The sequence below is a fragment of the Watersipora subatra genome, chromosome 5, assembly GCF_963576615.1.
Source record: "Watersipora subatra chromosome 5, tzWatSuba1.1, whole genome shotgun sequence".
Classification (NCBI taxonomy): domain Eukaryota; kingdom Metazoa; phylum Bryozoa; class Gymnolaemata; order Cheilostomatida; family Watersiporidae; genus Watersipora; species Watersipora subatra.
This window is the reverse complement of record NC_088712.1, coordinates 57,469,662-57,484,766: the sequence shown is the minus strand read 5'-3', so window position 1 is coordinate 57,484,766 and position 15,105 is coordinate 57,469,662. Positions and strand designations below refer to the sequence as shown.

At 34.1% G+C, this 15,105-nt stretch overlaps 1 protein-coding gene across 2 annotated transcripts in view; it reads right to left on the bottom strand.

The window, feature by feature from the left end:
- LOC137396449 (sodium/calcium exchanger 1-like) overlaps nt 1–14,721 on the bottom strand; it is a 58,535-nt gene extending 43,814 nt beyond the window's left edge. For both annotated transcript variants that reach the window (XM_068082733.1, XM_068082734.1), the window contains exon 1: nt 14,548–14,721. The gene's annotated coding sequence lies outside the window, so the exon portion shown is untranslated. The remainder of the gene's footprint in view (nt 1–14,547) is intronic.
- Nucleotides 14,722–15,105: the final 384 nt, after the last annotated feature.

Below are 15,105 nucleotides of genomic sequence, written 5' to 3'. Positions count from 1 at the left end.
ATTAGAGTTTTAGTTTGACGACCTTCAAATTTGGGAAACTTTTTTAAAATCTGACCAAAGATCAGATTTAAAGAAGAAGAGCATAAATGCATTTAATATTTAGTTTTATAATTTAGTATTAAATTGAATAGCCGGGGTAACAAACTAGGCATATGATTAACAACTCTAAAGGTTTCAGGTCCTCAAGCTCAGCAAGCACATCACAAACAAAAGCTTTATCAGCTGCCATTACAAGAGTGAAACAGTAAGTTTTTATTTATTTTCTTGGTATTTATATATTTCTTTTAATAATTTTCAGCTAAATCTTTTTGGTTATCGCATCTTCAGTACAAGTCACAAACATGTTTTTTAACTGCCATCTGACTTTGAAAATGGTAAGTAAATTTTGGTTGAAGCAAACCGAACGAATTCTCTGGTGAGTCTTGAGGCGTCAATATCACTGAGTCTAGCTGTGGTCATGTATTAAAAATTTCTATAACTTAGTTTTGGTTGTCTGATTGTCAGAGAATATTATTTAAAATGAAAACCAAAGCTTACTGAAGGGCAGTAACAAATTTAAAATAAAAATTCAATAATAAATTTTAACAATAAAATTTAATACAATAATTTAACAATAATTTAACACAACTTTGAACGAAATTGTAGTAAGAAATTAATTATTTAAACTGAACGCTGAAAAATATACTATTTATACTGTAAGCATCATAAGACAAAATAATTTTCAAAAATGTCAAGGACAAGAGATTACACCCATGTTTAACACCCCCAGAGAGCTTTTAAAAGCGTTTCATGCCGAGCTGACGCTATTATGACTATTTCGCAACTATCCTGTTTAGCCTCAAGTCTACTGCAGCCTGTAGTCTGCATTGAAACACAACCCCTACATGTAAAATACTAACGAGGAAGTTGCTACACTCCTTAATGCCTAGGCAATGGGTAGTCATTGAAGCTTCTTTACTATGATAAGGTAATGCTAATAAGCTAACAATAGTATATGTCCATCCGCAGGTCCATCTGTCCGAAGTTAGGATTGGGAAACAGAGTGCCCGGACTCTTGACATTCTACTGCACAGCCGAACACTTTAACATTTGAACTAACTGTCCGGCTGCCAAAATATCAGAAGGGTTGTGCATGTTCCTACTTTCTGCGCTTTATCAACACCCCTGACGATCGCTCACATCATGTGAGACCGCTAAAGTTCTAGCATTAACAAAACTAATAAAATATGCCAACTGTTACTTTTGGATGCTAGTAAAATGGAAACACAAAATGTTCTAAAAAAATTTGGCAAAACTTCTATAAAAGCACAAAAGTTCTATAGCTTCTTCAAAAATGTGCATTGGTTTTATTACAAATCTCTCATCAACTTTGGGTCTGCAAATGCTGAGAAAGAGAAGACAACTCAAGCATTGAGCTCAGTACGTTACACTACTATCATTATCACAAGGGTGCCAGCTAGTTAGCTTTCTGCTAAATTAGTAAAATAGTATCATACCCAAGCAACTAACAAAGGCCTGTTTCAGCCCTCAACACATACCCTTGAAACAAAATGTTGAAAAAATATCTATCATAGAATAACGCGGGTGAGAAGCTGTTCTATCTAACTAGAATAAACATACTTGATTTATTTTTTTACTTGCCACTTGCAGAGATATGCGACTGACACAGTAATTAGTCTTTTTGGAGGCAGCAACACTTTTAGCCTGAGATCTCTATAATTATGAGTTAGAATTCCATACCGTGTAATCTTTTTTCCAGCCTCCAAAAATAGCTGATGGATAGACAAGCACAGCTCCTATTATAGTAAATATGTTAATGCTTTTGAGGCTATGATAGCAAACGCTTCTCATATAACCAGCACCTTCAGTGTATGTTTGCTACAAGTACTTTATTAGATTCGAAGCCATGCTTGGATATTGTGAAAAAAGGTTGCACTGTACGGGATTTGAACCCACAACATTCGAACCCATAGTTATAAAGATTTCATGCCACGTATTTTTCTGATGACCTCATCATCTGTTTATGTACCCCATTTAACTTAATTCTTGGGTACTCCAAAGAAATACTGCATTTTGCTTAAAATTGTGAGGGAGCACACAATATGGAGTATGGAGGTCTACCCAATTGTGTACTCCAACACGTAGGAAGTCTAGAAGCACCTAAACTTTAAAGCAAACAATTCACCTTCAACAATGCTCCACTTAATATCTATTTTCTTAACATAGAAAATATTTGAAATGCTATATTATATATGTATGATATATATACTATATTATATATTATATGTTATATATACGTCACAACATTTATTTGATTTGATTGACTAACTGTTGCCTTCGTGTATGATTCTTGTATGGCATAATTTTTAGAACATTTCTGTTTGAAATGGAACTATAAATAACAAAGTGTTGAAAAGAAGTTTGACTTTATTGTAACACTACAATAAAAACAGTACAGTCCTTATTGTACTGTCCTTAAGGTGTTGAGAGTTGACGGACTCCAACTTGTTTTTTCATCATAACATAAAGTCACCACTGTTACTATTTGTTTGGTTACTTGAGATTCAGTCTTTTGATCATGATTACAGATAACAATGACATGCAGTTGTCAACAAAGCTGCCTTGTGAATTACTGATAAGCAAAAGAAACACTCACCCTTTTTCATATAAAAGGCCTACTAATAGTTCATCAATTTGGATCAATAACGGAGAGTGGTTCACCTTAGGAGATTTCCAAGAAAATCTTTTTCTTGTCATAGCGGCCTGCGCTAATCTCTCTCGCCCCCAAGCGGGAGTGTGACTGCAGTAATTATCTAATATCCATGGCATGCAGGTGTCTACACACAACCAATTACATAGAGATGGGCTAACTATAAAGCTAGATCAATAATAAACCCTTAGAGAGTTGATTCGTCTTCTCTCTGCTTCCTTCTACACAAACCTCGAGTCTCGTTCTCAATAGTACAACAGTTTCATGCAAAGAGAGACCCATGCCTTGTCATGTGCAAAGTTTGTTTTTGTTTAGCTGTTTCCTGTCAGCAGATTACGAGGATTGCAGCTTTAATAATCTACTGCTTTTTATTCGTATTTGAATCATATTCTTTTGAGCCTTTTACCTACAGCTCTGTAACTCTAGCTTTAGTTTCACTACGAAGCTCTCTGATCATCTACAGGTCAATGAGCATGCATTTACAAATCACAGATTTATATCTTTTTGAGAAAAAATCTCAACATTGTAGGCTACTATCAAAAGTCATGACATGAATGGCACGATGCTAACAAACCTTTAACATTAGTAAGGGTCAGCAGCACTGGGAGCCGGCAGCAGTGAAAGTCGGCAGTAATAGGAGTCAGCTTTAGCAACACAATCAGTGTAAAAAGCCGAGCACTGATTACATAGCTTTTATTTGTTATATTTTTACAACAACAGTTATGCTATTTAGATATATATTTACATACTTACACTACTCAATTAAATATTCAAGTTATTGACTTTAAAAAAACGCAATCATTCGCTAACTCATTATACTAATAGTAAATAATCTGCGGGGTATCATCAAACGATAAACTAGTCAAATCGGAGTAAAGGTACGGCCTGGACAAACTGGGTATCCGGAGCTGTGCCATCCTTTTCTACGGACCAATGAGCGCTTTGCAATAAGACTTCATACATAATCAGTGAAGTGATATCACGTAGACAAACATTAGGTGTTACATGATTAAGGATGGTTTAAGGTATGTCCAGACGTAAGGATTTTTGTGTTGATTCTGACCGAAATCACAAAATGAACGAAAAACACTTAATTATTCACCCGAAATTCACCGATTTGTCTGAGCTGTGCATGCACACCAAAATTGTCGGTGAAACGCTTTTAATTGGCTAAACAAATTATTAGCGAGCACGATTCTAGCAGCTTTCACAATTGGTATAGTCCAAGAAACGTATTACAACAGACGATAATAGTACCAGTGCAATTCAACGTAGTAGCCTACATACGATACAACTGCTTAGATTGGGCTATTGTTGGTTTTTTATTGCTCGGACACTATGGCTACGAATCATTTCTTTTTTAATAATTGCAATTATTATTTAGCAGCAAAATTTTCATTGCAGAAAGAGTTGTCCTATTTAGAGCATTCAAGTCAATTGCATCATACTTACTATGGTGAATTGCGTTAGTATGTTTTTTGCGTTTCGCACTATGTGCCTCGAACTATATGAATTGCGAAAGTTGCTAGAATCGTGCTCACTAATAGTTTGTTTAGCCAATTCAAAGATTTCGTTGACAATTTCGGTGTGCTTGCACAGCTCTGACAATTTTGTAAATTTTGGCCAAATAATTCTGTGTTTTTCGTTCATTTCGTGATTTCAGTCAAAATCAACAAAAAAATTGTTACATATGGTCATACTTTTAGAGATAAACAGTCAAATTGTTAACTTGCTGATGTCTGTAGCGTGTTGGGACATTAACTAAAATCAGTAGAACACTAAAACACAATCATTACAGCTAATCGGACAAAACAAAACTGGACAAAAAGAAAATCTAACGCGGCTGCCCTGAAGCGGCATGGCTGAATTTGTCAGAAACGGTAAAACCTAAAAGCCAATGATATCCCTGCATCCAGAATATTTTGTAGTAGTATAAAGAGAGCTGAGCTCACAATAGCCTGTGTAACCGAACTATTTTGGCGACCTTTTAGACTAACTCTATTATATTTGGATGCTCTGAAAACCCAGGCTAGTCAAGCCAAAGTAAAGAAAGGGCGCTGAAGTTTCACACATATTCTACAAGATGAGGGTGCGGCATGAGAACAGTAGATGAGCACTGTTTAAGAGAACGTTACCAATCATGCAGCAGCGGGCAGCGGCCGTGCCTACTACAGGGCTAATCTAATTAGAGGTTTCAGCACAAGTCTGTGGCTGAAGGCTTGTTAATTATATTAATTGCAGGAAAGAGGCTGGGAAGCGCTACATGGCCTCGAGAAAAAAGAACAGCTTTATTTTCGCTATGATTGGCTGTCCAGAATTCTAGCCTTAGTATAGGTAGCGTTGCATGTTTGATGTGAGTTTAGTGCAGTCCATACGTCACTTAGTTGTTTTAATGGGTCTCAGAGCATAAAAATATATCAACGACTTCATACTGGAGTCCCTCACTATTCTCGCTAAATCGAACCAACACCCTGGTGAGAAGGGAAATCCATGAAATAGAAACTAATACACCAATATCTAATAAAGCCACTTGTTCATTAATCATACGCAGTTTTTTCTTTTTCTTATGTTCATGAAACAATTTTTTTTTAGGTTCATTAGAGACTTTTCAGAGTTGAGGGTGTTTAAGAAGCAGGATGAAGGGTGTCACAGGTACTTTGTACTTTTACACTTTACATAATGTAAATGTTGAGCAGCAAGTCACAAAAACTGCTATCACCGTGATGCTGGTGGAGGGATCTCACTCAGCCAGAGTATGAAATAGATTTATATATTTTATGTGTTTTACGTATGTTAGTTTTTATTTCCCATTTATATTTATTTATTTAAATTTTTAATGAATACCTTTTACCCTAAGAACTACTAAAAAAACTGAACTAGAAAAAGTGTGAGGGGTTACTAAAGTATTCAAACTAGAATGTGCTGACTTTTTATGAGTGATTGTCAGCAAATTTTACAAAATTCCTTCAAAAACCTCACAGGGTTCTAAATAAGATAAGTTGTACGCAAATATAGTGATCAATTTGAGCAGTTTGTGATATAATTATTTAAAAACAATCATGTAAAAGTTTCGTTACAAAATGTAGAATAAATTGAAAGCTAAGCCAAATTAGTATGTTAAAAAATTTCTAGTTGAACACCTGTATGGCCTTTACGCACATTGAGCAAGAAATTTTTTATGTAATTCAAAGGTCAAATGTTAACTCACTACATTTTAAAACTACATCTATTTATACCAATATAATTATGCTATTTTTTCAGATATTATTTGGATACTAGAAGAACAAAAATCAGTTTTGGTGATAAAAAGGCTCGCCATGCAAGCCCCAAACTGTGACATGAAGAGGCCATTTTGTCGGCAAAGCACTGACGTACATGTATGAAATACAATGTCAATGCTGGCAAATATCCAGTAGATAAAGGAAGACAAAAGAGATTCAGCTGACCCCAATTTTAACACGTCTTTCTCATTTTCATGTAATTGGTGCACTACATGTTTTTAGTTACCTAACATGGCATATAATTGTATGCAAGGTAGAATAAGATTCCGCAAATGCAGAAAAAACGCTGTGTCTTATTTATCCATTCCATATTAATTGTTGAATAGTGGTTACAGAATTACACCAATCGGCTTGTGCATATCATTTTGTAGAACTGAAACTGAAACTGAAAGCCCAATAGTCTTAAGTTGGATCGGAAGTCATTTTTTATACTCATATAATGAATATATTTAGTTTTTCAGCCATTTTTTTGATAGTGGAAAAACAAAAACCAGTTTTGAAGACATAAACACAAATGATGCAAGCAGCAATCTTTGACATAAGGATGTGATTTTTCTTTACATAACAGTCGTATTGATACATGATTTCCTTTAATGAATAAGAATAGTGAGCGAACTATTTTTAAATGATCTAGTTCAACAAGTGAATAGTTTTAATATAACTTTATAGTGCCACAGCTATTTCCGGTAAACTTTTTGACAAGATTGCAAATCTTTTTGTCTAATTTCCTGACTTGAAAATGTTGATAAAACCTGGTATTTTGTCAAAACAACACAAAAATATTATTCAAATCCCAATCTACAACGTTATCTGCCACTTTTAATGCAATAATATTTTTGCATTAACATTAGGGTAACGTACTGCCAGTCAACCGTTACAAAGCGTGAATAATTGGCTACAAATTCTAGGTAAAAAAAAATTGCATTTTGGAATTTTTTTTGCAATACCAAGTTTTCAATGCAAAGATAGTCATACTTTTTCCTACAGTTACAACAGAGGTAACAGACGTGTCAATTCAATTTAATTGATATGCAATAAGTTAAGAATTGTTTTTCAAATTATTTAATAAGATCTATTGTTGAGTATATTGTAGTGTGAGCAGAGCTTTTTGTAAATGCTGATCAAGGATTGTGTTGCAAATGAAACTAAATTTCAGTATACAGTCAAAACTTGAATCTTGATCAATTAAATAGGCCTACATAAGTTTTTTGACAAACTATTTGAAATTTTAACAAATCTTTCTCACTAAATTCCCAGTAATTTCCAACATAAAATACCCAAATTTTCTCCAAGTTTGAGACTTTTAAATAAACAAGACAAAACTAATAGAATATCCTAATGAAATTAAAAACAATATAAATTTAGTCATTTAAGTTATTTTAAGAGTAGATTAGGGAAAATTTATAGCACTCACTTTTTTCTGAGTCTAAACCTTATAAAACCATTTTACACTTGCGTGTCTCTAAATAAAAACTTTGAAAAAAATCTTCTTTACTTTTTTAATTTGGTCTTTATATAAATTAAGCTTTTTACATTCAGTTCTACATAGTTTTATTCAGTTTTTTAATTTAACGTGATATGTAATAGCTTCAAGTATTTATCATGGTTTTCTTGGTCCTAAAATGATTTTAACCAAATACAATCTGTTCTTATAAAAGTGATTTTTCTAATAAGATAATTTAGACATCTCAAGTACATACAAAATAAAATTAACTTTGTACGTCAAAATTTGGCATCCCTTCCTTAAGAATTAATTTGCAAAAAGTTTTAGTAAATTTTCTCAAAAAGTGTCCAAATTTTCTATCATTTGCGACTGTTTTTTTAATGTTCAAGGTGATCTGACTGCCAGGATGTTTCAATACTAAAATCAACAAAAACTTGATCATGGTTGAAACGCTTAGAAGAAAAATATGTGTAAAATGACATCACTAGTTGCTATAGTTGCTATAGTTGATATTAGCTATTACATTCACGTTGCAGTGTTACGTGTCTCTATTCTGGCAACTTGTTTGCAACTATAGACGTCATAATCACACTTTGATTGATCTGAGCATTTTAACGGCGATCAGGTTTTGTCTATTTTAATTTTGAAACATCCTGGAGGTCAGATCACGTTGAATGTCAAAAACAACTGTAAATGATAGAAAAATATTGACACTTTTCGATAAAATCTGCTAAAATTTTGTGCATTTTAATCTCATTTTAAGACCTTAAACTGAAGGACACTACTCATAACTTTGTAACAAATCTGACATACAACAATGTGCCACAATAAGGGGCCACGCCACCCCCATAGTTTCTCCTACAATTGCAAGTATACTAACATGAGAATCAACGTATCATATATCAGCTTAAAATTTGGTATCAATTTGTGATTTTGATGAAATTTATTTGCTAGGATGTTCAAAATTGTAATCAACAGTTCATTGCCTTCACCTCTCCGTGTTACCATTAAATTCTCACTAGCTAAGGAATGCTAACTGGCCGTAGTTAATTAATTCTCTCTAGCCATTGTCTCAAAAATCGTTGAGATATTTTAAATGTTGCATATTTTTACATCTCTAAAAATAGAAACTGATGCTTCCTAAGAATTTGTGAATACTAAATTCGTCGACCGATTACTGTTTTAATGGATGTAATTAGAAAATGAATTATTAAAGAATGATAATGAGAATGAAAGGATAGTCGGAACTTTGAAATAGCACCAAAGCTTCATTTTATGCATGCTTTACTTAATGCCTTTCATAAAACATAGCGAGTAAAGCTGGCAATGCGAAAGATTTCCTTATGTGAAAACGTATAACATTTATGCAAACTAACAGACAGACACAATGACAAAATAGGATATATTAATATAGATTAAAGCAAGTTTTTTTGAGAAATACTAAAATTTTTTAATCAGCTTTGCAATTATAATACGACTACGTTTAGAGCTTCTTAACCGTAATACCTTTTTCACATCAAATCATATGGAGCTAATAGGCATAGTGATTTTGATTACAGAATTTGATTGGAAAAACTTAAAATTTCTTAACATTTAAAAAAAGGAAACATTGAGCAACATAAAAAGCTCCACTTTGCCCCTCTCAGGTCATTTGTGAATTTTAGATAGTATATCAGGAGATCTTTGCTGCCGCTAAAACTGCAAAACGATTATACTTGTGCATAGAACTGTCATTACTAGCTGCCGATGATTGAGAACCATTTTACGCCCTCCTATATGCAGATCTAATACTTTGCACAAACTAACGTAATGACACGCTAAGAGAGCTCGCCAGTGACGGAGGCACTCGGTGAATTCACTCAGGCAGGCAAAGATAAGTAGAGCAGGAGTAGAGAAGATAAGTCTTACGTATTGATTCATAAATTATTAGAAACTTAAAACTGAAGTCATCGCGTAGCTAATCCTAAATCTTACGCAAGTTATGTTTGCTGAAAATCAATCAAATTTATTGACTTCTATGCAAATGCTAGGCATCTTATTAAAGAGAAACCTACAGGGATTGTTTCTACTACGACTTGCTCAGGTATTAGCTAAGTGAAATTGTACGGCCCGTATATTACAAACTGAAGGGCTTATTTCGTTCGATAGATGAAGAGATAGTCACTATAGTTTATAGTAAACTGCTTTTGGTAGTTTTCTTTTTGGTCAGCGATGCGAAAGGCTACATACTTCCTTTATCTTTACCGGCTATAGCTCCGCTATCTAAACATCAATTAATCTTCTAACTTGAAAGGATATCAAAGTCTTGCATTGCAAATAATTATCATCATAGTAATGCAGTTCATGATGCCAAATTGCAGTATGATAATTATATTTCAGCTTATATTCTTACTCTGCCAGGGACTAGACTGCACATCAGTGATTAATTTCATGTTAGTAATGATTTAATGTTATGCGTTTAGTCTTATAAATCGTTAAAACTGCAACTCGTACGATGATATAAATCTGAAAGTAAACGCGGTAGCTGATGAGGGAAGGGGGAGCCGCAACCATTTCGTAAGCAATAAAGAATGTTCTTAGTTCAACTCAGAGTTCACCTCTTTATTAGATTTCTACCATTAAAGATTAACTTACACAAAATTTTAATAGATTTTATCAGAAAGTATTGATATTTTTCTATCATTTGCTTTTTTTATGTTTTGAGGTGATCTGACTGTCAGGATGTTTTTAGATTAAAACTGAAAAACTGAATGGCAGTGAAAACACACTCAAGTCAAGCGAAAGTGTAATTATGACATCATAATAGTTGTAAAGAGATCGACAGAATAGAGACGCATAACTCTGCAACTTGCATATAATAGCCAATACCAACTATAACAACGATAGCAACTAGTGATGTCATTTCATAAGCTTTTTTTATGCATTTTAACCCCAATCAAGTTTTATCGATTTTAATCTAGAAACATCTTGACAATCGTATCGCCTCAAGCACCAAAACAATTGTAAATGATAAAAAATTCCGATACTTTCTGATAAAATCTACAAAGTTTTTGTACAAATTAATCTGCAAACATTGAGTAATTTTCTTAACATGTTGTTATTCAAAAATTGTGTAACAACATGTTACAAATAGTTATAATAGTGAATAAACTAGAATTATTGTTTTTCATAAAATTATTTGTTTCAAAGAACAGAGATTTGCAAAACTAAGTGATTAAAAAGGAAGTATATAGTTATTAAAGAAACATACTCTTGCTGCGTGTCTAGATTATACCTATAAGAAAGCTAAAGAAAAGAGACTAGCAGTTTCAAGTAAGAACGCATTGATTATCCTTCATGAGTCTTCAGTAGAAAAGCTAGCGAGTTATTCAGTTGGTGAGAAGTATCGACCATCAACTCACGCTGCTAACAAATCTATTACGTAAGATCTAATGGCAATCGTCTTTTCTGATTACCTGATAATTAGTGAAAAGGCTAGTTTATTGACTTAAAGGGCATATCGCTATACGCTGGCTCTGATGAATTGAATGAATTTAGGTAAAACTGAGCCGGTATCGCTTGCTTGTGGGCGTTACAGCGCTCGGTTAATGTATTAAAATGCTCTCATCCGAAGAAATTCCGCAGTAGAGGTATTCCAACCACTCATTGGCTAGTACAATAAATAGCATTTGATAAATTGGGAGAAATTTTAGAATAATTAATAAAGTTATGCAAGATGTTATATGCAAGTGCAAATAGAACAGCATAGTACTACCGGAGTAATCTGGAGAAGATTGCAGTAAAATAAAGACCACCCAAGATCCACTCACACAACATTCTAATAGGTTTTTCAAAAAGTATCGGTATTTTTCTACCCTTTCTGCAATTGTTTTTGTTTGAGGTGATCTGACTGTCAGGACTTATAAAGATTAAAATTGCCACAAACTTGATTACGATTAAAATGTTGGGAAGAAAACGACGTGTCAAAATGATGATGTCAAAGAAACGACTTGTCTCCTTCATTATTGGTATCGGCTACTGCGTTGTGTAATCACACTTTTACTTGAATATGAGCAATTTAACCGAGACCAGGGGTGGATCTACTGTGGTACATATGGTGCAAATGCACCACCTTAAATATGACAAATAAATTTTAAAAAAGAAGATTTAAAATCCATCAAGAATTGAGTGAATTTCATTTCACTGAGAACCTTGTAATCTTGATATACATAGTATAATAAACACTATAAATCACTAATTTAATTAATCATATCTGATGTCAATTTTTACCTCTAAACTTGTTATTTGCCGTAAACAAATGATTACACTTTTTTGGGCTCAAACGCACCTTTTCTTCATTCTAAGATGCCTAAATTTCAAAAAGTTTCGCTAGCGCGGGGCCAGGCAAGAGGGTGGCTCCCTCGCACCCCTTCCCACTCTTATATATCTAAATATATTACACAAATTTTGCACCACACACTTTTTTCCTAGATTCGCCCCTGGAGACCAAGTTTTGTTGATTTTAATCTTGAAACACCCTGGCGATCAGATCACCTCAAACATCAAAAACAATCGCAAATAGTAGAAAAATACCGATACTTTCTGATAAAATATACTAAAATTTAGTGTAAGTTCATCATTGGAAGAGTGGAAGAGAGGTATGTAAGGCAGCCCTGCAAACCAGTAAATAAACAAACCAGTGATAGAACTATATAAAATCACCTTTAATAAAATAACAAACCTTCTTGAGAATCCTTTTGTTTAGAAAATCAAAAATATTGTTTTTATGTCAGCGTGAGGCTTTGGTTTCAGCTCAGATTGCGCTGGTTTACTTTGCAAATGTTTAAGAACTCCATTCTTACTCAGAAAATTTCATTTAAACCATAACTGCCATGGACAACTTTTATCATATTTTCTATGTAAATCAGACACGCTGATTCCGATTTTGTTCTCAAAATAAAGATTGGTCCAGTAACTTCCAAAGTCATTAAGGCTTTTTAAAGCGTTTGAATATCCGTCTCGAAAACAACACAATTGGCATAACAAGCTCCACCCATCAATATGTGACGTAACCTAGCTTTGTAAGAACGGAAGTTAGGGATGTTTAGTCCGATTTAGACCGATAAAGATGGGTGTCTTAAAACCCATTATTATTTAAATTCAGCCTTCAAAATGAGCTCAGTCTTTTCTGAAAAATACATAAGTTATTTAACATTGCATGTTTAAAAATGAGCTCAAAAAAGCGCGATAACAACGCTAGCTTGTGATAAAATCGTGCTTTGCTGAGCTAATTTTTAATGGCATTCAGCCTATTAAACATCCTGGAACAAGCTACGAGCAATTTTAAATAGTTTATCTATCTTTCATAAAAGACTGAAATTATTTTGAAGGCTGAATTTAAATAATAATGGGTTTTAAGATACCTATCTCTAGATCAATCTAAATCGGACTAAACACCCCTAACTTCTGTTCCTAAAAAACTAGGCTACGCCAAATATGTATGGGTGTAGCTTATTGTGTCGATTGTGCTGTTTTGGAGACCGATATTAAAACGCTGTAAAAAGCCTTCATTACTTTGAAACTTAGTGGATCAATCTTTATTTTCAGTACAAAATCGAAATCGGTATGTCTGATTTACCTAGAAATTACGATAAAAGTTTTACGTGGCAACTATTTTTTAAAACCTCCCTTTTCATGTAGCAACTGTTGCTGCTGGGCAAATTTACTCAAAATTTCTAGCAGTGTCTCTGCTCAATCACTCATCAGGTTTTTGCATAACATTCATGTCCACCCACGCGGTGCAGCTTATACGCCTGTCAATTTTGCAGCATCAATGTCAACCATTTTTATCAACCTCAGTGTTGAGGTCAACTCAAAACAACTCTCTGATAATATAAGTCTATACAGTCTCTCAACAGACAGGAACAGTTTACAACAAATAAACTCAACCATGATTAGAGACTACACAGATTTTCAACAGAAAGGAACAGTTTACAACAAATAAACTCAACCATGATTAGAGACTACACAGATTTTCGACAGAAAGGAACAGTTTGCAACAAATAAACTCAACCATGATTAGAGACTACACAGATTTTCAACAGAAAGGAACAGTTTACAACAAATAAACTCAACCATGATTAGAGACTACACAGATTTTCAACAGAAAGGAACAGTTTGCAACAAATAAACTCAACCATGATTAGAGACTACACAGATTTTCAACAGAAAGGAACAGTTTACGACAAAGAAACTAAATCATAACTTGAGACTAAACAGTCTTTCAACAGAGAGGAACAATTTACAACAAATAAACTCAAGCATGATTAGAGACCACACAGATTTTCAACAGACAATAACTGTGAACTAGCACACTCTTTCCGCAAGATAATGCGGTCTTAAACATAAACTAGGACAGTAAATACGCCTACTGAGAATAAGAATTCAAGCTAATCTCTGATACATGGACCAGTCTGGTGGAGCCGAGCTGGAATTCAAATGTAAGGCTATAAGCGATCCTCTTACACGTAAAGAGTGCATACAAATATAGAGGTAGTTTTAGATCAGTGAATCTATTGCAAGATTAGCTTAGGGCTAAATATCATTGCAAGGCTAATCCTGTTTGCTATTGCCAGAGGATATGTTCACATTTCGCTTTGGCTTGCTTATGGAAATGGCAAGGATCTCTTCAGTATTCTAGCCTATTACGTACGCCATAACGCGCAATGCTATTCCATGCAGGATTTGTGAGTTTGGTAATTACCTCAATAATGTTGAGTCGTGCTAATGCTCTGATACAAACTCATTTGGGTGCCAAATTTGCCCAAGCACCTGCAATCACTTGTCTCTAGATGTACGAGGCTAATATATATGCCTGCCTTAGCAAAAACAATGTAGGATTCAATAATAGGAACATTGTTGCTGAGATGTATGGCTGCAGTACTAGGTCTCAAGTCACCTCGCTTATATAGAGTTTTGTAAAATAATATTTTTGTAAGCATATAAAAGCCGACATACATAAAGAACTTATCTGTTGAAGAAGAGATATCAGATGAAAGGAAATGACATTAGGAGTTAACCTAAAAAGCAGTTAAGTTGGTCTAAGCAACTATTTCAGTCTGGATTTTTCTTACCTCCAATAACAGCGATTAGAGCAGACAGCTAGTTGAGCTAAGGTCATTCATTCCATAGTCTGTCTCAATGGTCTCACTCCTCAATATTCCATAAAAGCTGCCAAAAAGTTAAAACTACAAGTAAGCCAAAGTACGGAGGTCTCTGACAGAACTAGACTGAGCTACTGCTGCTGTGCAGCGTTGAGGAATGACAGCAATATCTTTCTAATCTCTTAGTAACTAGCATAGGCTTCAATTAGTCTTCTCTCTGGCGAAGGTTTAGACGGCAGTTATCCAGGGGTGTAGACAGCAAGGGTTAAAAGGTTGCATTAGGTAATAAGCTCAGAGTTCTTAATCGCTGTTAAGAAAAATGCTTTTAAATTACTATAAGAGGTCTATAGATGTTTGTAGCTAAATATCCTTTCAGAATAAAAAGAGACCAAAAAGTTCTCTTTGGCATAGACAAGTCAGGAAGCTACCCATAAATTTCGACAGCGAGTTTTTCAATTTTATGCATTTATAAAAGAGCCATATCGGGTTTTAAGCAAAACATGTTTGAAGGGCATCAACATAGAGCTA